Below are 26,082 nucleotides of genomic sequence, written 5' to 3' on the forward strand. Positions count from 1 at the left end.
CAGTGACTACTGCTCCCCATCCCCCATTCTTTACACTGCATCTCTGCATCATGCAAGCCACAAGCTCTCCAGGAAATGCATGTGCACTGAGTTTATTTCCATCACAGTAAAAATAGGTAGATTATATTACAGGCAGCGAAACCGCCCGTAGTAAACAAAGATTATTAGGTCATTGCAACACATTTACTGAGGCAAACAAAACTCAATAAGGTGGGTCCTAGACGTCCTCTTTAAACTTTTTAGGGATACCAGTTCCCAATTACAGTGGAGGCATCCATTTTCTTGACTTGACGGGGCTATTGTTGAAAAATGTGACCTTTTTGGATTGAAGATCTCATGCATTTTGAAGATTTAATTTTATTTTGTAACGAATTGGATTAATGTGACTTTTAGAAGCAGCCCGCTCCATAGCTTTTTTTCACCTTCCCTGGAATCCGACATCCTGGAAACCTTGTGGGGTATCAATATCCGTAGCGTAAATACTGCGGTTTTTCTGCAACAGAATTCATTTTTGGAAAATCCGCAGAAAATACAGTAGCAGCAAAGTGGATTAGATAAAACAAATCTAATCCACGCTGTGCGTAAATATGGAGCGGAAAAACGCTCAGAAATTGACCTGTGGTGTGGAATTTTATTCCGCAGCATGTTAATTGTATTTGCGTAAATGCTGCTTATTTGTTGCAGGCTTTCTCCATTGAATTCAACGGGGAGGTAAAACCCTCAACAAATTACAGTTGTTGCGTTTTCTGTGGTGGGTTCGCAGTGATTCCGCCGCAAAAACCGCAACTCAGAAAAAAAAAATCTCATACTAACCCAGAAGTCTGTGTTCTTCCCTCTAGCACGGCCCCTCCTGGGATGACGTTTCATCCCTTGCAGCCAATTACAGGCTGTAGCGGCGGTCACATGGGATGAAACCTCATTCCAGGAGGCCGGCCTGGATGACATCAGAGAGCCGGCCTCCTGGGATGATGCTTCATCCCATGTGCATCCCGCCACTGCAGCCAATCACAGGCTGCAGCAGTCTACTGGGCCAGCTTGCTAGCAGGCCGACTAAGTGCTGCGGTTTTCCTCAGCGGATATTATGGCCTCAAAACGTCACCACCGTTTGGTGTAGTTTTTTGCCCCGGAATTCCCTGTGGCGCACAGGGCGGATACGCCACGTGCTTTTATGCAGTTTGTCTGCCCAGTGTGAACTCAGCCCAAGTCTTTAAAACGCTGTAATGTGCAGACGATATTTGCTTTTAAAGGGTTTTCCGATTTACTTAAAAAATTGGCCAATGTAGGAGGGATGCAAAGAAAAAAGAAAAGCGCCATTACTTACCTCACAGATCTCTGTCGTGCCAGCACCGGCGCTTCTGATCCTCTCCGCCGCTGTGCATTGACATAGCTGCACCGATGATGTGCTTATATACCCACATGATCGCTGCAGCCAATCACTGGTCTCAGTAGGCATACGGCATATGATCGCGGAGACCAGTGCTTGGCTGCAGCGATCACGTAGGTATATAAGCACACAATCGCTGCAGCTGTGTCCATAAACAGCGGCGGGGAAAAACGGAGCAGTGGTGCTGCAACGACGGGGATCTGTGAGGTAAGTAATGGTTCTTTTTTGTTTGTTTTTTGCATCCCTCCTACATTGGCCAATTTTTTTAAATAACTCGGAAAACCCAGTGTTTTTAAATTATTTATTTTTTCTTATAGGAAATATTACTGTAAAATAATAGAATAATCATTCACTAGAAAATATTACAATGCAATGTGTTCATAATTTCAGTATGGATTGTTTGTGAAATGGTTAAAGATGAAGCCTGGAATGTATGAGTGACGAGTCCGGTTTTGTCCTTCCACATCAGAATGTACTGGATATTGCTCTCTGTCCGGCTTATTGTTATTACAGGAAGGAAAAGGGTCCAGATGTTAAAGTGTTCATTGTGAGCAGTCCTAGTGACCCCGCTCTGCACTGCCGATTCCTTTCTGTGTGTGTCAGACCCCTCTTACCCCTCTTACGTCTCACTCTCAGCCTGAGGATATAGTAGTCCCAGCAAGTACACGCCTGCTCCATCAGCCGGCCTGCAGATCCATCCGAGTTATTACCCACTGGGTGTTTTATTCGTCAGCTGCAAACATATAGCGCCGGGATTGTCAACTTTTATGGGCAGTTTATGTAAGCTTAAGGCCTTATTCACAAGAACGTATATTACGTACGTGCGTGAAAATCACGCGCGTCGCACGGACCTATGTAAGTCAATGGGGCCGTTCAGACTGTCCGTGATTTTCACGCAGCGTATGTGCGCTGCGTAAAACTCAGAACATGTCCTTTACTTGGCCGTTTTTCGCGCATCACGCACCCATTGCAGTCAATGGGTGTGTGAAAATCGCGCACGGCACACGGACGCACTTCCAGGTGACGCGCGGGATTCGCGCTACAGTAGTAAAATAAATAAATGAATGAAACAAGAAAAGCCCCTCCTGCTTTTATATTTGTAAACAAAAACAGAGTGTCTTCACGCTGCCATATGCGCGGAAATCACGCAGCACGCACCACATACTGATGCCACACGAAACTTTTGCGCGCGCAAACCGTACACGTTCGTGTGAATAAGGCCTAACTGGTTTGCTGCCAGGGTTTTTGGACATTTTGCACCTCTGTTAGCCAGGACAATTTTTACACTTTTCACAAGTACAATTAAAATCTAAATTCGAAAATAAAAAATTCATACCATACCCATATATTTCCTGAAAGAAGACACCTGGCATATGGTCAAAATACCACTCAGCTCTATATACACACTTTATACTCGCCTGTGTAAACAGGGAGATGTGCTGCCGACATGATGGAAATGTATGGGGGTGAACGATCGCAGTAACAAGCGCTCGTCGCCATACATTACTAGTCATAGCTCCTTGTGAAACGAGCACCGATCGACGAGTTGTCTAAAATGACCCCTAAGGCCCTTTTACACGGGCCAATTATCGGGCAAGCTAGCGTTCACGTGAGCGCTCCTTCCCGATCATTGCCCTGTGTAAACAGGGAAATGATCAGCCGATGAACAGGCAAATCGGCTGATTGTATCGTTGTCGGCAGCGCATCTCCATGTGTAAACAGGGAGATGTGTTGACGACACGATAGAAATGTATGTAGTAACGATCGCTCATCACCATACATAACTCCATGTGAAAGGAGCAACCGAGTGCCGATCAACGCGGACCCTAAGAGGACCCTAAGGGCCCATTCACACGAACAACGTCTGTGTGCTGCGCATGGAAATGTCAAGAAGCACACGGACCTTTTAATTTCAATGGGGCCGTTCACACATGCGTGAGTTTTCACGCAGCGAGAGTCCGCTGAGTGAAACTCACTGCATGTGCTATATTGGTGCGGTTTCACGCACCTACGCGCCCATTGAAGTCAATGGGTGTGTGAAAACCACGCACCGCACACGGATGCACATCTGTGTGCGGTGCATGATTTGCGCATCAATTCAATGGAAAAAAAAAAAGATGTGCTTTGCGTTTGCGTGAATAATGCATGCCACTCGCAAAGCACACTGATACATAACACAACACACTCTGACCAGATTCACGCACGTGAATCCGATACGCTCGTGAGATTGGATTGTAGCCTAAGTTTACTCTAAGTCTAAATCTTAGATCACATTCGTAAACCTGCCCCATTGTCTTTGTATATAGGAAGGTTACTCCGATCTTGTATTGTGGAGGCAGTTGAGCACTAGTTACATCGGTAGCTGAGTAAGGGTATGTTCACACGGAGTGTTTTCAACCATTTTTCGGGCTGTAAACATCCCGAAAAACAGCTGAAAAATCGGAAGCAGAATGCCTCCAAACATCTGCCCATTAATTTCAATAGGAAAAACGGCGTTCTGTTCTGACGGGCCGTTTTTTAAAACGGCCGTGTAAAAAAAACGGCCGCGAAAAAGAAGTGCATGTCACTTCAGCTGTTTTTAGAGCCGTTTTTCATAGACTCTATAGAAAAACAGCTCAAAAAACGGCCGCGAAAAGCGCGAGTGGCTTAAACTTCTGAAATTCAGGAACGGTTTTCCCTTGAAAACAGCTCCGTATTTTCAAAGGTTTTTGATTTTGTGTGTGCGCATACCCTAACCCAGTGATTTAAAGAAAATCTGTAATATCCATTAGGACTTATGAGTTCAGGGCTGGGAAATCCCAGGAGACACGTTGCTTCAGAACTACTACCATGTTTCTGTTTTTAGTCATTCCTATTGATGTAGTGAAGTGGAATTTCTACAATGCTGACTCATCGAATTTTCTTCCTAAATTTGACATACATTTATCCATTTCTGTGGAAAGTCCATTTAACTGACTGTTGTCCAAAAGTGGTATAGGATGTAAGTGAAGGGATGTATAGATTGTACATGTGCTGTCAATACTAGGAGTGCTACACAAATAACTGAATACCAGTACTAAGGTCTCGTGGACCATTGCAACAGGAATTTGCTGTATATTCAATGGGGGGAGTACATAAAATGGTTTACGCCAGTTTTCCAGCGTAAAAAATCGCAAATTTTGGGGAAGGCCATAGTTGCGGTCTTAGCAGGCGTAGATTTGCATGTCTGTCGCATGGACAGCCGAAGGTGCGTCAACTATATTAAGCGGTGTGCACTCCTTAATATATTTGGCGCACTTTCCACCAATATAAATTAGTATAAAACTAGTATTTGAAACGCCAATCTTAAAGAGGACCTGTCACTAGATCCTACAAAGTGAGTCTCATGTAATGACGCTGGCCTATGAGTGTCTGGAGGAAACAGCCTCCCGCTGATAGGTCAGCGTCAGGGGCTCTCTCCTAGCTCCTCCCATTGAGAATCACTTGCGGCCAAACCCACTTGGCTGGCCAGCGGTTCATTTACATATTCTTTAATAAATAGGGGGGGCAATATCTCAGCAACGGGTGGACGCAGACGTAAGGAACGAACAACGCTGGGCTCCGAGACACAGCAGCAATTATGTGTCTAATAACTGACTTTGTAGGAGCTAGTTAATATATTCCCCCAATGACCTATTTTTTCAACTTGTGAGACTGATTTATCAATACTAGTATATTATAAAGCAGCAGAAAAAGACTAAGGGTATGTGCACACGCAAACTCAAATACGTCTTAAAATACTTAGCTGTTTTCAAGGGAAAACGGCTCCTGATTTTCAGACGTTTTTTTAATTCAACTCGTGTTTTTCGCTGCCTTTTTAACGGCCTTTTTTGGAGCTGTTTTTCTATAGAGTCTATGAAAAACGGCTGAAGAAGTGACCTGCACTTCTTTTTCGCAGGCCGTTTTTTTTACGCGACCGTTTTGAAAAACTGCCGCGTAAAAAACGCCCCGTCGGAACTGAATGCGGTTTTTCCCATTGAAATCAATGAGCAGATGTTTGGAGGCATTCTGCTTCCGATTTTTCAGACGGCTGAAAACGCTCTATGTGAACATACCCTTATAATGACATACTACCTCTCAACTTTCGTAAAGGTGGACAACTCAGGTGGCGCCACAATGTATATTGCCCTCCAGAGTAATGCCACACACAGTATCATGCCCCCAGAGTGCTGCCACACACAGTATCATGCCCCCAGAGTGGCACCTAAAAATAATATAAATACTCACTTATCACTGTTCCCACGACGAATGGAGGAGATCCCTCTGCAGGTCTCCGCCGTCTGTGCTGTGTATGGCACAGCTCACAGCAGGTCTCACAGGGTCAATGGTGGAGCAGGGAGCTGATGGCTCCCTGCTCCACCATTGTTTATAACTGTATCCAAGTACTGAAGGTATGCAGACACATTTGAAACTAGAAGAAGAGAGTCGAGGCAGCACATCCAAAATGTAAAGGGAAATTTATTCACCCAAATATGCGATGTTTCAGTACAGCAGGACCTTCCTCACTCATGCTTGACTGAAATGTTACATATTTGGGTGAATAAAATTCCCTTTACGTTTTGGATGTGCTGCCTCGTCTATCTTCTTCTGGATTACACCAAGCGACTTTGGATCAGGTTCTGTTGAGGCTTGCACCCACACTATTTCTCATATCTGGTGCTGTGATACCTTGTCGTTTGTTACAGTTGAAACTGGGACATGCCGCAGGTCTCACGGCACCGTGGGATATTAACCGGATTGCGGGACTGTCCCGCTGAATCCGGGACATTTGGAAGGCATAATAATTAGGTCCGTTAGGGCTCCATCATTTTGACTGAAAAAAATCACACTGTATACAGCACTATTCTTTTCGTCAAAAGAGTTAGAAATCACGACTGGAAGCTTCCATGAAAAGCCCAAGCGCAAATGTGAGCAGAGCCTTACGTGCTAGCAGCCATTCCGCATGTACAGGAGGAGATCTGCCATTCCCTTGCATTTCATTAGAGAATATTAGACAATTTTTTTTTAACAGTATTGTGTGGGAGAGGGGGATTCATCAGGAGAGACATATGGAAAGATTTTCTAAAACTGGTGCTAAGAAAAAGTAAAGTAGTTGCTCATGGCAACCAATAAGGTTGCTGCTTTCATTTTCCCGAGGGCCTTTGAAAAATAAAATAAGGAATTTGGTTGCTCTGGGCAACTCCTCAACTTTTTCCTTGCACTAGTTTTGATAAATCTTCCCCATTGTGTGTTGGTGTGTCAGGCTGATACAGGGTGTGGTCGGTGCTGGAGAATAACCTACAATATGGGATTGGAATGAAGGAGGCGAGGGGGGGGGGCGTCATGACCTGGTTTCGGTATCGGAAGAATGGCTGTGGCTAGTCCACGTGGGATTGTTTCTCGTAGCAATGATGGATGTGAGATAAGATGAGTGTTGGGGAAGTGATGAAGCTCTTTATTTGAAAATATTACGGTAAGAATTGATGAGGCATTGTGAGGGGACTTCCCGTAGCTGAGCAAAATTCACCATCTAAAAATAAAAATTCCAAGTTCTGTAGCAAGCTGGGATTTTCTGAAGTTGATACAGGAATGATTAGGCCGTGTTCAGTAATGTTTTTATTATGTATGTCATTCTGTCTTTACATCTTTACCAAAAAACACAGATAAACTTTTCCGATAATGGCCCCATTGATTTCTGCGGGACTTTCCTCGATCTTGCTGACTCATTACGGCAGTCTGAATGCAGCCTACGATGGGAGAACCCCAATTAGGGTGAATTCAGACACTGCAAGATTGGCACGATTTTTTGGTATAGATTCCGCACTGAATATCTGGAGAAATTTACAGTATAATACATGAGGATGAGGTTTTCAAAACCCGATCCAGAAAAAATCAGCACTGATTTTTAAATCGTCCGCGTGTCTGTTTCTGTCACAAGTTTTAACTGTGTATGTGACCCGTTGTAATGCGTAAGGTGAAATCCGTATGCAGCATTAGTCGTGGATTTGCAGCAATATCCGCCACACACCACATTTGAACTCATCCAAAAGGGCCTTTTACACCAGGCAATTATCGGGCAGACAAGTGTTCATAGAACGCTCATTGACCATAATTGCCTGTGTAAACAGGGCAGCGATCAGCAGATGAACGAGAAAACGCTCGTTCATCTGCTGATCGTATCGAGACGCGCTGCCGACATGATGTTTACGGAGTAACGACCACTCGTCCCCATACATAGCTCCCTGTGACAGGAGCAAACCAGCGCCGATCAACTGTCTTTTGTTCTGAATAAAGACATTATTGCTTCCACTAGGGGACATTGCTGTATTGTAGCGTTGTAAAGTGAAGGTTAACCTTTGTGGAAATTTGGCTTCTCTTTTTTGGGGGATTGCCTTTACAGATATTCTCTAATATTTATAAATGATCCAAATTCCTCCCTTTACGAGCTGGAGCAATTTGGATAAAAAAGAAGCTCGGAGAAATCAATATTACGTCAATGGAAAGGGAAGGCTTTTATGATGTACGGACCGCCGTGGCCACCGCCCCTCCATTGACAGAATATAGGCTTTGTAAAAACCGCTTTTGCATTGTACACTCCACTATCCAATAGAATATATTTCTCATACATGGTGCAGAAGGGGCGCATCGATGGCATATGCAGCTATGCTTGTAGGAATGCATCATGACATTACCCCAGAGGCAAACGCAAGATTTTTAAAGGGGGGGTTTCCAAACGTGTACTTCTCAAACCAAGGTTTTTACGCTACAAGTGTTGGTCTTCACTTATAAATAAGGGAAAAGGGAATGTGGAAAAGAGAAAAGGGCAAGAAGTGATTGGAACTTGTGATCTCTTAAGTAAATAAAAAGCCGCCACTAGTGGGCATAGACTGTAATAATACATTAGCACTCATGCATCAACTGTAACCGCATTATATACAGCATTTCCAATATAACATCATACAGAAATATCCCAACATTGCATCTCAACCCCTGCACAGCCCCCTATCAGTATCTCTGTCATTTGTACTGATTATCACAAGACCCCACAAATCCCTATCGATTCTACATATATGCAAGCAACCTTATTACCCTGATTATTGAGTTGAATTATTATTTGTATTCACATTTACTGCCAGTTACCCTACTAATTGATTGATTATGTTTCTGCCCTAAATGATAAATCCTAAGTGGGAATAAGAGGGAAGGTTGGCTTCATAAGATTTTATATACTAAAATAGAAATACTCTCCGTTAAGTTGTAATAAATATATTGATTTCATGTACATCTGTTTTAAGCACATTGGTATTGGCAAATATAGCTGATCCTTTTTAATATATTGCTATATACTTGGTACTGACCAGTCCATAGCCATGATAAACATGAGCGCTCCATTGTTGTATAGCGTTCAGCGTTCACATGGCAGCTAGCACGGACGCTCTGGATGCCCGGCTCACAGTCCACTGCGAGTCAGGAAGCCAGGCTTCATGCCGGTGGTAGGACCCGGCTATGGACTCAGCCGGCTTAAGGCGCCTGTTGTTAAGTCAAAGTAGTGGCGATCTTCGCCACTGCTCTCCTGCACAACGTTCGCCACAGGCAAAGCCCGGCTGTGTAATAGCAGCTGACACGTTACTCCGCTTTTAAGTGGGAACGGTGCTGGTCTCTGCTACCGGTCTCACACTTTCCAGAAAAGTGCCTAATGGCGGGGAAGGGAGCTGACTGTTCCCTTTCCCTGCCAGCACTGCCAATTGTATCCACGTCCGAAGGACAAGAATACAATTGAGTACTATAGTATGTAAGGGCCTCCTGGCCCTGGTCAGGGGGGGGGGGGAGGTTCTGGACAACTGTAAACCCCCCGGTGTGCGCAATTGATCACTCCCACCCTAACAAAAACAGGGGATCAATGGTAAATGTAATCTTCAGCTACGGATGATGTGGTCTGTCTTTGGAAATGTTTAGCCATGCAAAAAAATGAATGAAAATGTTTGTTGTAGCTCCAGGGTTTATTTACCGTTCAGACAGTTTTATAGTTGTGAAATATCTGCAAATCCAGGTTGAGTAGTGTAAATGAGCAGGCGGTGAGATAAGATAAGCTGCTGTGACAGGAGAATGTGCTGCTAGCCTGCTGCTGACATTAGTTTAGCTACCTGGCTCCAGTCCTAATAGATTTTTTTTTTTTATTCTATATAATTTTTATATTGATGTGTGTATGAAAGTTCTTATTGAATGGCCTACTAATAAAAAAATAAAAAAACTCAACTGTCACATAGTGTGATCCTTTTCACTCCTAAGGCCGTTATATGATATATTATCATTTTATGTTTTATTAGACACCCCCACATATACTTTAGGTCCAAATAGAGACGTCTATCTATATAGATTTTATACATTAGGGTTTACTATGTCATACCCTTGCAAGACTTGATATTTTCCATTTTGGATATGTTTCTTGTGGAGTGATGGTTATTGTTCTCTGGAAGCACAGACTTCAAACTTCTAGGATTAGATTTTTCAGCCCCTATATAGTGTGTATAATTCTACATTACCTTTTTATTAGTTTTTGTAATTCCGTTTTAGCATTGGTTTAGGTTTCTGCCTGATATTACAAGGTGATGGTGGTGGTGTTGGGATCTTCCTGTGTACACGTTGTAACGTTTGCACCTTTTGTTGCTCTCTATTGTTATGTGTCTCTAAGGAAGGGGAATGTTTGTGTGTAGAATCCTGAGACAGGCGCCTGCTTCTTCGTGTAACTGCCGGCAGCCTGGAAAACTGCCTGCTCCAACATGGCTTTCTCTTCGGCAGGCTGGGGTGACCTTTTATAAAGGTTCACTCAACGGGATTAGGATAAAGTTATAAAACAAAGAAGCGTTGTCTGTTTCCAGTACAAATACCAATAGCAGCTGACATGTACTGTGATAGTATCACAACTATTGCTAGCTCTGCTCGTCTGCGGGTTTTTTTTTTTGTATGTTGACCTTTCTTATCTTTTTCGATGTCTAATATTTCCAAGTCTATGATTTGGTGAGGATCCGTTTTAAAAAAGGTGGAAAATGATTATGATAGACTGTACATCAATTTTTAGACACACAATACATTGGGTGGCCATTCATTACTACAGTATAAACTGAAAAAGACTCCGGTTTACACACCTCAAGCGCCACAATACGGCCTATCTGACAACCGCAGATACGTTCTGTTTGTCGCCATTTGAAAATTATTACATTGGTTATTTTAATTTCATTCATAGGGTCAGAATTGATCGGACTGCCCACAGGATTTAGAATTAAAGGAGGTATAGAATATCTACATTGTTAGGCCTCATTTACACGAGCGTAATATACGCGCGTGCTTTTCACGCGTGTCGTACGCACCTATATTACTCTATGGGGCAGTGCAGACAATGCGCGAATTTTGCGCAGCGCGAGTGCGTTGCGTAAAACTCACGACATGTTCTATAATCGTGCGTTTTAAAGTGCCTTTTAAAGTCAATGGGTGCGTGAAAACCACGCATGCCGCACGGAAGCACGTGCTTTTCTGTTTACAAACATCCAAACGGAGTGTCTTAGAGATGAGCGAACCGAACTTCACCGGGTTCGGCCGAACTCGTTTTGACCGAACCCGGCAAAAAAAATTCCGGGACGCGACGTCATGAGGCAGTCACTGTCCAGGGTGCTGAAAGAGTTAAACTGTTTCAGCACCCTGGACAGTGACTTCCGATCACAATATACATGAACTTGTAAAAAAAAAAAGAAGTTCTGACTTACCGATAACTCCCGCCTTCTTCCTCCAGTCTGACCTCCCGGGATGACAATTCAGTCCAAGTGACAGCTGCAGCCAATCACAGGCCAATCACAGGCCAAGCACAGGCTGCAGCCAATCACAGGCTGCAGCGGTCACATGGACTGCCGCGTCATCCAGGGAGGTGGGGCCGGATGTCAAGAGAGGGACGCGTCACCAAGGCAACGGCCGGGAGACCGGACTGGAGGAAGCAGGAAGTTCTTGGTAAGTATGAACGTCTTTTTTTATTCACAGGTTGCTGTATATTGTGATCGGAATTCACTGTCGAGGGTGCTGAAAGAGTTACTGCCGATCAGTTAACTCTTTCAGCACCCTGGACAGTGACTGACGTCGACTAGCCTCATCTCTATGATGGCGGCTGCGCGAAAATCACGCAGCCGCGCATCATACACTGATGACACACGGAGCTGTCAAGTGCCTTTTGCGCACGCAAAATGCTGCGGTTTTTTGCGTGCGCAAAACGCACACGCTCGTGTAAATGAGGCCTTAGACAATGGGGAAGATAGATTAAAAGGGGTTTTCCAAGTAAAAAAAAATTCTTTGAATAACAAATGAGGATTACGAAAGGTACTTTTACACTGGCCAAGTTTGGCCGGTGCAATGAGACCGCTCGTTGATCGGCGCTCGTTTGCTCCTTTCACATTGAGCTAGTATGAGGAGGAGCGCTCGTTACTCCGATTGCTCGTCCCCATATATTTGTATCATGCCGGCAGCACATCTTCCTTTTTAGAGATGAGCTGCCGAGTGATAATATTTGATACATTTAGAAAGATGCGATCAGCCGATGAACGAGCGTTCACTCGTTCATCTTCTGATCACTGCCCTGTTTATATGGGGAAGCTATCGAGTGTTGCCCCATAATTGGCCAGTGTAAAAAGGTCTTTAGGGTACGAGCGATAGTTACTACCATCGCTCCTCATGTGCTGCTGACAACGATTATATTTATTGCTGCATTAACTATACAATCAGCCGATGAACAAGCGTTTGCTCATTTACACAGAGCATTGATCAGGATGACCCCGTGTAATAGATCCTTTACTTATAGATGGGTGCTGCAAAGTTCAAATGTGGCAGTTACGTGACCACAGAACTCCACTAATGAAGTAGGTGGGTTACTGGGAGCTTTTTCGATGTCAAAATGCTTCCTGAATTCAGATAACATGCGAGTGGCGACCAGGAGGAGGACAACAGACAAGGAGGGGAATGTATTTAGGTCATATGCTGTTGTCACACACAGGCCACTGGGGGTGTGTTTAGCCCAGTAACATAGGGGACAGGTGGTTGTAACCACGGACTACCAAAATACTGCCGGGGCTGACGTGGTCACGTGACCGTGCTGAAAGCCGGTATGACGCAACCTCCATCTATAAGTAAGTAGTCCTCACTTGCGATTTAAAGCAACAAAAACTTTCTTACCTGGAGAACCCCTTTACATTTTGTGCAAACAAGAACATTGTATAGTTACATAGTACGGTTGAAAAAAGACTTCTGTCCATCAAGTTCAACCAAGGGATGGGAAAAAGGGAAGGGATGAAACAAAAATTCTACACATTGACATAGGAGTGAATATTTTTTCGTTCTAGGAAATGATCTAAGACTTTTTTTTTAAAGCCATCTACTGTCCCTGCTGTGACGGCTCCTGTGGTGACTATTCCATAAATTCACAGTTCTCACAGTAAGGCCTTATTCACACGGATGTGTCCGTTTTGTGCGCGCAAAAAACGCTGCGTTTTGTGCGTGCGAAAAACGCTGCGTTTTGCGTGAGCCAAAGGTCCGTGTGGCATCAGCATATGGTGTGTGGCTGCGTGATTTTCGCGCAGCCTAATCATTATGACACTCTCTTTTTATGTTTACAAACAGAAAAGCAGGAGGTGCTTTTCTGTTTTCATTTATTTTACTACTGTAGCGCGCATCACGCGCGGCACCCGGAAGTGCTTCTGTGTGCCGTGCGCGATTTGCACTCACCCATTGACTTCATAGGTCCGTGCGAGGCGCGTGAAAATCACACGCGTATCACGGACTTATAACACGTTAGTGTGAATAAGGCCTAAAGAAGGCTTGTCACCTCTGGAGACTGAACCTTTTTTCTCCAGACGGAGGGAGTGCCCCCTTGTCTTTTGAGGGGGTTTTACATGGAACAGGTTTTCACTATATTTCTTGTATGGGCCATTAATATATTTATATAAATTAATCATGTCCCCCCTTCGTCGTCTATTTTCAAGGCTAAATAAATTTAATTATTTTAATCTTTCCTCATAACTTAGATTCTCCATGCCCCTTATTAGCTTCGTTGCTCTTCTATGTATTTTTTCCAACTCCAGGGCATCCTTTCTATGAACTGGAGCCCAGAACTGCATATTCTAGATGAGGCCTCACTAATGCTTTGTAAAGTGGTAATATTACATCCCTGTCCCGCGAGTCCATCCCTCTTTTAATACACGACAATATCTTGCTGGCCTTAGAAGCAGCTGATTGACATTGCATGCTGTTATTTAGTTTTAGATCTACAAGAACACCCAGATCCTTCTCAACAAGTGACTCCCCCAGTATAGCTCCCCCTAGGATATATGAAGCATGCAGGTTGTTGGTACCCAGATGCATAACTTTACATTTTCTACATTAAAACTCATCTGCCAAGTGGACGCCAAAACACTTAGTGTGTTCAAATCAGCTTGTAATTTACGAACATCTTCCATAGACTGAACAATACTACATAGCTTGGTGTCATCTGCAAAAATAGAACCAGTGCTAATAATCCCATCCTCTATACCATTAATAAATAAGTTGAATAATAGTGGTCCCAGCACTGAACCCTGGGGTGCACCACTTATTACCTGGGACCATTCAGAGTAGGAATCATTGACCACAACTCTCTGGATACGGTCCTTGAGCGAATTCTCAATCCAATTACAAACTATACTATCTAAACCTATAGTCCTTAATTTACCCATTAGACGTCTATGGGGGACAGTGTCAAATGCCTTTACAAAGTCCAAAAACACAATATCCACAGCGGCCCCTCTGTCTAGGCTTCTGCTTACCTCTTCATAAAAGCAAATCAGGTTGGTTTGACAACTATTGTCCTTAGTAAAACCGTGCTGGCTGTCACTTTTAATACTATTTTTTGTCACATACTCCTATATATAGTCCCTCAATAGCCCCTCAAACATTTTTCCCACGATTGATGTTATGCTTACTGGTCTAGAATTACCTGGAAAAGACCCTTTTTGAAAATAGGTGCCACGTTTGCCCTCCGGCAGTCCCTTGGCACTATACCAGTCACTAGTAGAGAATCTCTCTGAATATTATGAAGAGGGGGGACATTGTAGCAACCAGTCAGATTAAGGCTATGTTCACACGGGGTATTTTGCCGAGTTTTTTGACGCGGAAACCGCGTCGCAAAACTCGGCAAAAACGGCCCGAGAACGCCTCCCATTGATTTCAATGGGAGGCGTCGGCGTCTTTTTCCCGCGAGCAGTAAAACTGCCTCGCGGGAAAAAGAAGCGACATGCCCTATCTTCGGGCGCTTCCGCCTCTGACCTCCCATTGACTTCAATAGGAGGCAGAGAAAGCGTATTTCGCGCTGTTTTATGCCCGCAGCGCTCAATGGCCGCGGGCGAAAAACTGCGCGAAAATCGGCGTGCAGGGAGAGGAATATCTGCCTCAAACTTCCAAACGGAATTTTGAGGCAGATATTCCTCCCCCAAAATACTCCTTGTGAACATAGCCTAAAACACTTTTTGTATGTTGTGCCGGTAAATGAAAACAATCACGTACTCCCAAGGTTTTGTTTTTTGTTTAAACAAATAAATGATAAAAAAAAGGCATATTTTTATTATTTAAGTCATAAAAGGTGGTTGGTAATGGTTCCTTACCTGGGACTTTCACCATTTCATTGAAGAGAGTGCCGTTGTTTGACTGAAGAAGGTGCTTATTGGCTGTTTTCCAGCCTTCTTCAGTTAACACAATGGTGACTATACTTGGAAAAGGAACTTTTACTAAACCTCCTTCAATTTTGTACAAGAATATAATTTTTTCCCCATTTAGAGAGCCGACATTTTAAAAATTAAAAGGACTCCTTTACAGTAGTAGAAAATCTCATCTAGTGTAAGTATTGAAATATAATGTAACAATCGAAAGTTCCCTTTATTAATAAAAGACTAGGAGAAGTTTGCAGTTGCCATTTTCAGAAAAGTTTAATATAATGAAGCTCCTTTAAATAAGCAAGTCAATGTGCTCTAAGTTTGTAATATATTTGTCAAATTTTTATCATTGCCTATTCTAAGAATCTGGTTCTCAAATTAAAATGTTGTGCACCCCTGTGCCTGAGCCACTTAATAGACGACTGTGTAGTAGGAGTTGAAGAGGAAGACAAACATTCACTTGACATTCAATGGCTAAACTATTCACCCGAGAATGAATATATTTTATTTGCTTCTTCCTTCTTGATCCACCGAATTTATCTTAACAAATGGTATTTCCTGTTCCAACAACCTGTTCAACCATGTAGAAAACAATAGTATTTCAAAAAGCCACAATGTCCTTATAACAGGGAATTCAAATTTACTATAATATTGAGCTAAAATATATTTTTTTTAAGTTCCCCTGCGTTTACTCATTGACCTTAAAAAATAAAAAGAATTTGCAGGCATCCTGACACCGGATTATCAAGAACATATGGCTGGCTGACACTGGTGAATTGTCAATATTACGTCCACAAGATCACGCATCACTGTCCATCTGTCTTTATTGAATTGCTCCAGCTAGGTTGTAGACAGTCATTTATGATGTTTGGTCATACTATTGGCAATGTTGAAGCACCAGACAAAACAGCAGAAGTATTGTTATCAGAATTGAATAATAAAGCTGTACCTTACATCTGGGAGTCGGCAAGACTAAAACCTATAGTGACCAGTACACAAGGCAAGGTATTGTAAGTTTTTTTTATTTTTTTTTATGAAGCGTGCCTAACTTTTCAGAATAAGCGGTCACATGTGTGTACATGAGGAATAACATTATTTCTGCCCATTATATGGCTTGTATATGGCATTTGTTTTTTTAGCAGTTTTCCCCTCTGCAGGCTCTCTCTCTAATTCTCCGTTGTCTCTGAGCTGGTGGGTAGATCCTAAATGCTATCATGTCCTCTATACACTGCACACATAGAAGTGGAGAATCCTGCTCTCCTATCTCTATCATATGTATAGAAGCAGCAGCATAGAGGACATTATACAGCAATAATAAGCAGTATAGCTGAGAATCCAGCACTGGGGTGAGATATAACACTTCCCGAATTCAACTCAAATGTGAATAGCCTTATTGATTAACATTAGCCTCGTATTACAGACAGAAAGATATGTTCATGTGAAAGCAGCCTCATGCTCTGTTCACATCTGCCTCAGATTCTCCTTTCCAGATTCTGTCAAATTAGAGCAGAAATATAGTCCTATGAAAATGTGTTCTCTCTCCATGAACTATGCTGCTGTCCTGTCACAAAATTTTCGTCTTTCATCACCCTTCTATTTTTTTCCGATGTCTGTATTTCCTGGTAAGCGATCCCTCCGCCCTACTGTTTTGTTTTTGCATCTTTACTCTGAAGTTTCTTAAGAATTTTATCATGTTCGTTGTGTATGGCTTTTAAATTAATTTTCTGTCCTTTTGGGAAATCTGTGTTAAAGTCACTAGTTTATTAATTCCCTATCTCCGAACTAATCTAATGGGCACGATGATGCTGATAACTACAATGTAATTTTTTTTCAAAAATGTTTATTATTTGCAAGGTTATGTTCTTTTGTCTAAATATGCTAATTTGGCTATACTTGCCAAATGGAAGGTTACTCTTTCTTGTCACTCTTGATAGTATAATGTTTTCTGTATGACGCTGTCCAGTCCGCACCAAAAACAGCGGTCAGACGACATTAAAATATAGCGCTGACAGAAACCATACAACAGTCCCCAGTACAGCTCAGTGCCTGATGAAGGTCAGGTTGACTGAAACGCCGCACTTAGCCACTGGCATAAATAAAGAAGAAGAATATTAAATCTCCAGCTTTGATGCCGAAAACTCTTACTGTTTCACAATTAGGTTGGGCCCCTATTTGTGCACCTACTTGAACTGGTGCTGTCTGAACCGCCACACACATGCTGTCCATTCAGCATCATACAGTTCTCCTGTTCCCAGTCCAGCAACACAGCGTGATCATATAGTATACAGCTTCCATTCCCGACTGTGTTAACTGGTGCTACCTTCGGTTGTTTTACAGCTAGAACCGCTGTTCTACGTGGTCCACAGCCCGAGATATGGCTGTTTTAAGTGATCCCCCTTCCCTCCAGCCAGTCTCTCACACTGTGTGAAGCAGCTTCATGCTGATAGGACAGCGTCAGAGGCTGTGAGGTAGCTCCACCTCCGGAGAATCACTGCTGTAGACACCCACTTGTCTTGTATAGTCTCATTTGCATATCTCAAAAAAAGCTCATAACTTTTAAAATAATAAACTTCTTATTTTTGGGACACAATTTTCACTAGCATTATCAGTGTGACGGCGCCTATTGGATTAGCTAGGAGATTGGGCATTACTAAACTACTGACAGATCCTCTTTAGGGCATCAAAATTTTGGCTCTCGAAGCAACGTAAATGTTGTCTTTCAGAATCTATAGATTAGTGATATTTAGACTGGTTATGATCAGATCTGTAATTGGGCTGTGTATTTGAGCAGATTTGATTTGCGACATTGGTCTACTAAATTCCAAAAAAGAGAACATGTGAGAAAAGGAGTAGCTTTTTTTTTTTTACTTTTTCATAGGCAATGGTAAAAAAAAAGGTGCACGTTAGTGGCGAAAATGTACAGCTGTTAAAAGAAGGCGTAAAAATAAATTAAACTGTTTTAGCCAATTGTATTGCTTCAAAATCCACCATGGTGTTCTATGATAAAAAAAATTAATACAAAAAATTACGTCCTCCCGGTACACTATAACAAAAACACTTTTTTTTTCTGCAGAATTAGGTTATCGATGACTGTCATCCTCACATGGGATTTTCTGCAGGCGAAAGCAATCATTTTGTCTTAGAGACCCATATAGACCAGGTTTTGATGACATATTACATATGTTGCATAATATTTAATCTCTGACTCCAGCAATATATCTTCTACAACATTTGAATTTATGGAATAAATACATCACCAATGTGTGACGTCATTGTGGTATTGAGGTTATATATATATATATATATATATATATATATATATAGCGTCTTGTCTTTTAAAAGATAAATTGCCGTGTCCTATTGCGTTATTCGAAAAGTCCTCTAGTAGGGTGGAGGGAGTCCAAAAACGAAATAATGCTGGTTTATGAGGGGTGTAGTTGACTTTGATGTTAATGCTACAAACTATTAGACTACGACATCCAGCTCTTGTCTAGCCGTCTATGCTAAATTTATACCTAAGGACTTTTATGATCACATTAGTTACTGGGTGAACCTCAGTGAAAACCTCTATTGTGAGATCATCCGGCAATAAAGGGGTTGTCCCAGAATCGATAAATATCACTTATCTACAGGCTAGGTGATAAGTGTCTGATCGCTGGGACACCCACCGATTGTGAGAACGGGGCTCCTCCTCACTGGACCCTCTGCAGGGAGTAGGAGCGGCGTTCGATCATGCGCCCGCTGCTCCATTCAATGTCTATAGGACTGATGGAAACAGCTGAAAGGCTGTACTCTGCTGTTTGTCAGTCCCATAGACTTTGAAAGTCCACTTCACTGCGGGCGAGCAGAAAGAAGGAACAGGGGTCCGGGACCCCCGTTCTCACGATTGGTGGGAGGGTTCCTAGCAATCAGTCTCTTATCGCTTATCCAATGGATAGGTAATGATTTTCCGTTCTGGGGGGGACCCCTTTAATGACCAGAGGAGTTTCTGTTTGTACTAATGTATGTTTTTCTTGTTTTTCTTTTCTTTTTAGATTTGTTCTGGTTTAAAAGGTTTTTTTCTATTAGTTTAGAGCTCATGCACAAGTCTGTATTATGGCTCCAAACTGTACGGAGCCAGATTACGAGACATGTAGAACTTTATAGGACCTATTTGTACCTCCGTAGGACTCCCTGTGGAAAAAAAAATCGTGGATGTTGTATTGGCCTCCTTCACGCATACATTTTTCAGCATAAAAAAAGGTGCGGAAAACATGTCAGAGGTGTGTGTGTGTGGAATCGGATTAGGGACCTGTTCACACAGTTTTTTTTGCAGGCAAAAAAATATGTCTCAATATTCCTTCAGGAATTTTGAAGCAGATTTTGACCTGCCTGCAAATTTGTGCTGCAATTTTCGTGGCGTTTTTAATCCACGGCTATTAAGCGCTGCGGGCAAAAAATGCTTTCCCTACATCCCATTGATTGCCTCCCAAAAACTGCCTCCGCCTCACATTAAAATCAATGAAAGGCGGTTTCGGACGTTTTTTTTGCTGCGGATTCAGACACGGTTACCATGTCAAAATCAGCAGCAAAAACTCTGTGTGAACTGGTTCCCTTCTAGAGTTTTCTGGTTTTCGGCAATCACTGCATAAATGACTGTTATACAACTTTCTAATCTACTTACTGAGGTATGTTCACACACGGAGTCAAAAACGGCTGTAAAATACAGAGCTGTTTTCAGACTTTTTTTTAAATCATCAAGCGTTTTTTGATGCGTTTTTGTACGCACATTTTTGGAGATGGTTTTTCTATTGAGACCATGAAAAACGGCTCAAGAAGTGACATGCGCTTCTTTTTATGGGGCGTTTTTTTTTACGTGCCGAAAAACTACTGAAAATAAGCCATGTGAATATACCCTCAGTGGGCCAAGTCGCACCAATAACACCATATCGGTCATTTGTGTATGTTCCTGAAATAGCGCCGGAACTACTTCACGCCATATTCCTGTTTATACAGTTATGTTTATCAAATGAAGTAATGTCTAAAGCTGTCAATGTTGCCCACATAATGCGGGTAGTGGCCGGCGTTGTCATGTGACTCCCCTATATGAACCCGTGAGACCGCAGTATACAGCATTGCTGCTTACATTGCAGAAGGTCTACTGACCCCTAGTGTTCGCATGGTATCCAGCACTTTATCTTAATCCATGGAGTCTTGCTGGCTAGAAGTCCTTATTTACTGTGTCATAAACAAATTGGTAATTCACTCTGATTTCTATACATTGCTAATCATACTATGAATAATTATTGAAATGTTCATTTAGGACGGTCGGACGGTCCTTCCCGATCCCTCTTCTTCCATCTGCTCATGAATGCTGCCCACAGTGTCGCTCTAGAAGGATTTAACACGCATGCAGTCTGCTTTTCAGAGCACAGTGTGTCACAGAACGGCCAAGTGTCCCTGATTTTCTATTGACGCCGCCAAATGTTCAGTATCTGTCTGGGAACTGTATTTGTCTCTTTAAATAATGACCTTCTGCATAATCCGTGTCCTTGAGCTAATTTCAGTATCCGTTCTACTGATTTACTACTTGAGCAGTTATTAGAAAAACACATATTAAAAAAAATTATATTATTATTAGCCGTTTCCATGTATTTTAGAAAATGTGGATCTTTTAGGATTGCATGTGATCGGTAGCATAGCTGGAGACCCTTGGATTCTGGCTGCAGATGAGCCCCCCTCCCCCTCTTTCTTGGCTTGCTGTTGTGCCTTGTGTAGCTTCAGCCTGCTTAGCCTTTCCTCGTCGATGCCAAACCTGTAAGGTCATTTATGAACGTTATTTAATCATTTACTTCTATATATAATCTACATATATCTATATATAGGTGTTTTTTTCATAAACCGCGCCATTCTTGTCCATTGCTTTGTCTGTTATTGCAGTTCGGCCCCATTCAAGTGAACAGAGCTGAGCTGCTATACTAGACACGGCCCATGGACAGGAATGGTCCTGTTTCTGGAAAAATGCCGACCCCTTTTATTTTCGGTTTCGAAAACCAATATAGCCCCTTGAAGATACAGCCTGTGTATTCTTCCGTCTCCTGCTGGTTCAGGGTCTGTTCATAGCCAGCTGTGCTAATCTGTAGTGTAAGATGTTTACACCAGGAATCTACACTAAACTGACAGTTGTAAACGTTCATCTCCAAGAATGCAATGCAGCAGAGTTCACTGTGGACTTCGTAGATGTATCCGTGTGTGCAACACCAACTAAGTCCAAGCAGTGGTGTCTAGGAGCCAGATTTACAGGCACTGTCATGTACAACACTTCACTACCAAAGTGTGCAATCGTATGCCTATCATTGGGACTTGTTCACACGTTGCGGAATTGCTGCGTTTTTTCCGTCCGGAATTGCGGACGAAAAACAAATCTCATTCACATGCTACGTAAAAAGTCAGTAGAAAAACCGCTCAGAGATTGATCTGTGCTGCGGTTAAATCACAGAATGTCAATTGTATTTGCGTAAAAGCAGCTTATTTCTTACGGGAGTTGAATTCAATGGGGAGCTAAATCCCGCAACAAATAGCAGTTGTTGCAGTTTTTGCTGGCAGGCCGGCTGAGGCTGCAGTTTTCCGCAGCGGACATCCCGGGCGAAAAACGGCACCAAAGTTTGCCCGGAATTCCCTTTGGCACACAGGACTGATAGGCTGCGTGCTTTTACGCAGCGTATTTGTCCCGTGTGAACTTGGAGTGACGTTATTACCTAGAGGCGAGGGAGTCGGACTGGACGGGTTATGTATCCTCTATATTAGAGGTCCCTAATTTTTGTAGGTACTGATCCACTTATAATTAATATAATATATTATCTGTTAATGTACATTGACTTGTGCGATAATTTACCAGACGTGATGCTTTCTTATAGCGTAAAAGTGAAGCTTTGACAAACAGCGCTCCCCTTAGGCCCCATGCACACGACCGTAATAAATCTCCGTAATTTTGGACCATAATACAGTCCGCAATTACGGACCCATTCAGTTTTATTGGCCACGGACACCTTTCCGTATCGCTTCGGATAGGTGTCCGTGCCGTAGAAGTGTACCGCAAAAGATAGAATGTGTCCTATCTTTTGCTTTTTACGGGCTGTTCTCCCAGCACGGGCCGAAAATGCTGGCGTCTATCGCCGGCCGTGCCTGCAATCGCGGCCTGTGATTGTGGGCACGGCTGTGTGCATGCGGCCTTACAGTGTATACATCAGTTTAAAGGCTATGTAAACCTTTTGAAATCTTTTTTTATTTTTTTATTTATTTTTTAAATAATGAAAGTGTGTTTGGTGCAACTTTCAAAATACTTTTTAATTAAAAATATTTTAACTTTTTGAGATACAGCTGCTTTGTATCGTGTATACAGAGCAGCTGTATCATGCGCGAAGACCTGAATCCGTCAGGTCAGCGTAACTGATGGGTTCAGTTTCAGTGGGTCCTGCGTGTCTCTATTTTGATCTAGTATCCCTGTATAGAGCCTCTGTTCCCTGCGATGGTTAATATTGTGAGCTCTTCATGCATGGTCCGCACACAAGTAGATAGACACGACTTTACACTATAGCATTGTTTCTTAAGAGACCCAGTATAACCACGTTGGCTATGCATTTTAATGTAGCACGAGGCCATTCCTTATTCTGATAATGTTAGCACTGTCTTCATGGCAGGTTAAAGGGTAACTAAACGTTCAACAAACTTCTGACATGTCATAGTGACGTCATAAGTTTTGATTGGTGGGGGTCCGAGCACTGAGACCCCCACCAATTGCAGAAACGCTTGTGTGAGCACTGAGCCGCTTTGCTTCTGTTCGACTTTTTTCCGTAAAGTCGGTGCCGTGGTGTACGGGCTCGTAGACTTTCTGAGTTCGTACTCCGCTACATCGATTTCCGGAAAAGCCCAACAGAAACTAAGCGGCTCAGCGCTTGCACGAGCGTTTCTGCCACTTTGTTTTAGCGATTGGTGGTGGTCTCAGTGCACGGACCCCCACCAATCAAAACTTCTGACATGTCACTATAGCATGTCAGAAGTTTGTTGAACCTTTAGTTACCCTTTAAATATCTATTACAGGAGGCCTCCATAGACGGTCATCAGTAAGCAGTGCTGCCTTTGTGCCTGCAATCATGTTTTATTTTTAAAAACGGTGTAAGTATATCTTTTTTTCCTGTTTCTTCCCACAATTCCATGCACTACAGCAGCCACTATATGGAGGGGACCGGTCGATCTATTTAGGATGGCAGAATTGCACAAACTACTAATCCTTGACACACCAAAATCATTACAAGCAAAAGGCCCTGTTCACACTGAGTTTTTTGTAGGCAGAAGATTCTGCCTTAAAATTCCGTCCTGGAATTTTGAGGCAGATTTTGATCTGCCTGCACGCCGTTTGCCACGATTTTCGCTGCGTTTTTCACCCGCGGGCAAAAATGCTGTGAAATACACTTTCTCTCCCTCCCATTGATGTCAATGGGAGGTCAGAGACTTAACGTCCGAAGATAGGGCATGTCGCTTCTTTTTCCCGCGCGGGAAAAAAATGCTTCTGCCTCCCATTGAAATCAATGGGAGGCTTTTTGGTGCGTTTTCCAATGCGGTTTCCGCGTGAAAAAAAAACTCTGTGTGAACAGGGCCCAAAGCTGGCCATGCACTTTAGATGGGCATTGGTCTAACAACCCTCCCCACATACACATGCACGCTCGGCTGAACATGCATTTGTTCTCAATAGGAAGCAGGGAGTAAACTGCTGCCAGATATCGCTAGCAGATTATCTCCTTCAACATCTGTCGTTGGGGAAAAGTTGGGACACCGCCATACATAAAAGATGGTCGGTCACTTTTTGAAAACCGCACGTTCTGGTGACGTTCATCTAATGTTTATGGACATTATTACAAATTGGAGGCGGTTGTGACAAATGATGATGTATTTTATGTATGAGCGACCAGTTTTCATCAATGCAAGGGACACGGGCAGTGCTTGCGAGTCGCTGTAATCGCACGTTTACAAGAGCATAAAATCAATGTTTCCCTATGGGTAAAAAGCCACAAGTTGTCCTTGCGACCATCGTCAAAAATCCTAACCATAACTTTTTTCTATATGAAAATGTTGAGATCACTTCGTGTTTGTGGTTATTAACGCAATTTCTTTGCATCACAGCAGAGCCTCGACCTAAGTGATCATTTTAGTGTTAATAGTTTTGTGCATTTACACGGGGCAGTTATCATTACACTTTGCACTTGTGTAAATGTGAGCTGGAGAACCAATATTTGTGACATTTGAGGTGAATAACGAAAATGGTTTAGGCCTAATTCACACAACCCTGGTTCTTTGTTCATGTACTATCCGCAATTTTGCGGATAGTGCACAGGCCCATTAATTTATATGGCCCCATGCACACGAGCGTGATGTTCACACATCCCCGTGGGGGCTGGTAGTTCGGGCCACAAAAACTCAGGACATGTTGTTCTACTCTTTTGCAGGCCACAAAATTGCCACGGTCTTGTACTCTAAGCCTTAGGGTATGTCCAATGCTTGGTAATACATGGTCTGCCATCTCCCCCCCCCCCCCCCCCGGACTACCGTATAGACATGCACGCTCATACCGCTCAGCGTGGCTATTTATTGAACACGCAAAGAGGGATAAGACCGTGGCAGATAGTCCCTGAAATCCAATATGCACTTTCCTTTATGGTGGATGTAGGGGAGGGGAGGGGGGCTTTAGACCATTGGGCAGTGTTGCTTCCCCTTAATTTCTTCTTGCTCACTGTGAATCTCCAACACGCATTTAGCAGCGATTCACAGCTATTGCAGCATTTTCTCCTATTGAAGAGTGAATGGGAGAAAAGGCTGCAATACCCGTGAATCGCCACTAAATGTGTGTCGAACATTCACAGTGAGCAAGAAGAAATGAAGGGGAAGCTGCGCTGGTACTAGCGCTGCACTCCCTTCAAAACAGCTGATCGGCGGGGGACACTGACCCATGAGCTATTGATGGTCTATCCTGAGAATAAGCCATCAATTTTTGTTGGCTGAAAAACCCCTTTTAAGGGCCGATAGATCTATATTTACTAAACTCGCCAATTGAGTGTTTCGGTGAGAAATTGATGTCATACCATCGAGTTGTCAGGCCTTTTGTGTATGAGCGTGACCGGTTAAGCGGTATCTAGAGCTATGCAGAAGGCCTGTCCGCCAGTTGTTTGGACCTTTTGACTTTTAACTATGAGTTTTTGTTTAACTTTGCACCTCTGGGCACCAAATGGGGGAGGCCGCTTGTCCTGTGCACCGTGCTGGTTCTTTGTATGTCAGGCCAGTTGAATGTCCGGTCAGATGGATGCCTTTTGGCCTTTCACATGAATGGCAGAGATATTTTGTCTGCTGGCAACGCCTGTTTATTGCCATGAATAGGGGTCGCTGTGGATGAATAGATGGCTCCAGCGCTCGTCATTGTGCTGCAGGGGTTAGGCATGTTTCTAGGAGAAGTCACTGATGTGGCTTTGCAGTCTATGAATCTTCTATGGGCTGCATGTATAATGATCCTCTTGGCCATTGCCACTCTCCACAATAGAATTGTAACATTCTTAACCCCTTCTCTTCCGTGGATGTATTTCTTGTACCAGCAATGATGATCTGTTTTATCTGCTGCTTTCATACTATATGTTCAGTCTTCTCTTCAACTCCCAGTAGAGATCCTGCCGTCTGCCTTTTTATCTGGGGGAGCAGCTGTTTTCCTGCTGTCTCTATGTTCTTATGGGACAGTTAGAGAGTGGAGGAACCAGGGTAACGTAAATGATGGGTTAATCTGCGTCTATGGGGTGGAGAGATTCCCCCTCACTATTCTATTCAAAGAGGAACAAAGGGATGTGATCAGTACAATGGGGACAGCGTTCAGAGCTTGCAGACTTTTTGCTGATCATTCTGAATTTGGACCCTTCTCTGATGGTTGATATCCAGACTGAGCTTGTAGCTTTGGGCAGCGTCTTC

The 26,082-nt window shown here is 43.1% G+C and overlaps 1 protein-coding gene across 8 annotated transcripts in view; it reads left to right on the top strand.

The window, feature by feature from the left end:
• The window catches only part of DIP2A (disco interacting protein 2 homolog A), an 85,491-nt gene that overhangs the window by 19,063 nt on the left and 40,346 nt on the right, over window positions 1-26,082 (top strand). Inside the window, exon 1 of one of the 8 annotated variants that reach the window (XM_075829566.1) lies at window positions 26,030-26,082. This exon is cut by the window's right edge and continues 100 nt beyond it. The exons of the other annotated variants lie outside the window; for them this stretch is intronic. The gene's annotated coding sequence lies outside the window, so the exon portion shown is untranslated. Of the gene's footprint in view, window positions 1-26,029 lie in introns of those variants that run through there. 8 annotated transcript variants of the gene reach the window in all.

This window comes from Rhinoderma darwinii, chromosome 6 (assembly GCF_050947455.1).
Source record: "Rhinoderma darwinii isolate aRhiDar2 chromosome 6, aRhiDar2.hap1, whole genome shotgun sequence".
Taxonomy (NCBI): Eukaryota; Metazoa; Chordata; class Amphibia; order Anura; family Rhinodermatidae; genus Rhinoderma; species Rhinoderma darwinii.